Raw genomic sequence first — 2574 nt, forward strand, 5'->3', positions numbered from 1 at the left:
TATGATTAGTCATAAGATCATCATCTTTAACACAAGATAACAACAACACAATGAGTAGATGTACAAAGTAGGAAGATATTCACAGGGTACATGACAAAGAAAGATAGATTCATTTCCAATAGTTTTCCATGAAGGAGTTAGAAAATTTGACGCAGCTGTTTATTGTAAGTGCAGAATACTAATGAAACTGAAATCCTCCAGCCTATTTTTTTATTTTTTTGTCTAAGGCTGGATGCTCAGGGATGAAGAACCGAGGGCCAAATTTCTGTCCTTGACCTGGGCATGATCCCTCACAGCTATCTGCATTCACATCTTCCTGCTCCTGGCCTTGAAGTAAAACTCATCATCTTTTCTTGCATACAAATCAAGGTCTATTCTTATTTTCTGAACACTGTGTATTAGGAGCACACACAGATCCGGCTTGTAAAAACAGGTCCTCCCTCAGTCTCAAAGACGATATATAAAAATAAAACAAAGTCTCAATTTTTGGCATCAGTGTTGTCTTATTTGCGATTAACAAACGACTTAAGGTGGATTTTTTAAATTTTTGTCTTTTGTGGAACCAAGAACATCAGTATTACCAACAGAATGGTATGAAGTAAAGTCTGGGGCTGATTTCTTTCTAGCCCACACTGTAGATTGACACAGCCTGTTGTTGACAATCATGTGAAACATCCCTTTGAATTTTACAATTTTAAAAGTCTGTTTTGATGACACATTTGTAATATGTTGCTATCAGCAATATTTTGCAATCATAGAATAAACTAAATGTAGGGATAAATGGCAAAACCATACATTTTAGGCCTATAATGAGATTCTGAAACTCAAATGGCTTAATAATAATAATTAAAAAAAATAACAACAGCAAATTCACCTGAACTGAATTCTTTACTGTTGACGAATTTAAAATGAGAAGACCCTAAAATGGAATTCAGCCATGGCTTCACAGTGCGCAACACTACTTTAATGCTAAGGTCTCACATAGCTGGAATCACTTCATGGTAGACGCTGGTAGATGATTCTGAGCTTTTTGGGGGTCAACTGGCACACATTCCAAGCCCTTCCATTGGAATATGTGACAGCCGGGGAGCTACCTTTACAACCGAGAGGGCATGGCTTCCATCCCTGGAAAGTTTAGTCATGTTGAAAATGATTGTGGGTTAAGCACTGGATGAATTCATCCATCACAACTGTGAAGGCATCTGTGAGCATCCTTTAGGTATACATGAGCATCCTTGAGGCATTTGTGAGGCTTACGTGGGCTACCGGGGGTTACTGTAGCATTCCATCGCAACCATCGAGCTCAAAGTGTTCACAGAACCACAGTCTGCAGAAAGTAATCTTGCCATGGCTATGCTGTGCTTCAGTCATGAAAACCGTACACACTGCCATCATTGCCATTAGGCCACACGTCACTATACAGTGGTGCTTGAAAGTTTGTGAACCCTTTAGAATTTTCTATATTTCTGCATAAATATGACCTAAAACATCATCAGATTTTCACACAAGTCCTAAAAGTAGGTAAAGAGAACCCAGGTAAACAAATGAGGCAAAAATATTATACTTGGTCATTTATTTATTGAGTAAAATGATCCAATAGTACATATCTGTGAGTGGCAAAAGTATGTGAACCTCTAGGATTAGCAGTTAATTTGAAGGTGAAATTAGAGTCAGGTATTTTCAATCAATGGGATGACAATTATGTGTGAGTGGCCACCCTGTTTTATTTAAAGAACAGGGATCTATCAAAGTCTGATCTTCACAACACATGTTTGTGGAAGAGTATCATGGCACGAACAAAGGAGATTTCTGAGGACCTCAGAAAAAGCATTGTTGATGCTCATCAGGCTGGAAAAGGATACAAAACTATCTCTAAAGAGTTTGGACTCCACCAATCCACAGTCAGACAGATTGTGTACAAATGGAGGAAATTCAAGACCATTGTTACCCTCCCCAGGAGTGGTCAACAAACAAAGATCACTCAGAGAGCAAGGTGTGTGTAATAGTCGGTGAGGTCACAAAGGACCCCAGGGTAACCTCTAAGCAACTGAAGGCCTCTCTCACATTGGCTAATGTTGATGTTCATGAGTCCACCATCAGGAGAACACTGAACAACAATGGTGTGCATGGCAGGGTTGCAAGGAGAAAGCCACTGCTCTCCAAAAAGGATATTGCTACTCGTCTGCAGTTTGCTAAAGATCATGTGGACAAGCCAGAAGGCTATTGGAAAAATGTTTTGTGGATGGATGAGACCAAAATAGAACTTTTTGGTTTAAATGAGAAGTGTTATGTTTGGAGAAAGGAAAACACTGCATTCCAGCATAAGAACCTTATCCCATCTGTGAAACATGGTGGTGGTAGTATCATGGTTTGGGCCTGTTTTGCTGCATCTGGGCCAGGACAGCTTGCCATCATCGATGGAACAATTAATTCTGAATTATACCAGTGAATTCTAAAGGAAAATGTCAGGACATCTGTCCATAAACTGAATCTCAAGAGAAGGTGGGTCATGCAGCAAGACAACGACCCTAAGCACACAAGTCAGTCTACCAAAGAATGGTTAAAGAAGTGTTC

This window comes from Neoarius graeffei, chromosome 1, assembly GCF_027579695.1.
Source record: "Neoarius graeffei isolate fNeoGra1 chromosome 1, fNeoGra1.pri, whole genome shotgun sequence".
Taxonomy (NCBI): Eukaryota; Metazoa; Chordata; class Actinopteri; order Siluriformes; family Ariidae; genus Neoarius; species Neoarius graeffei.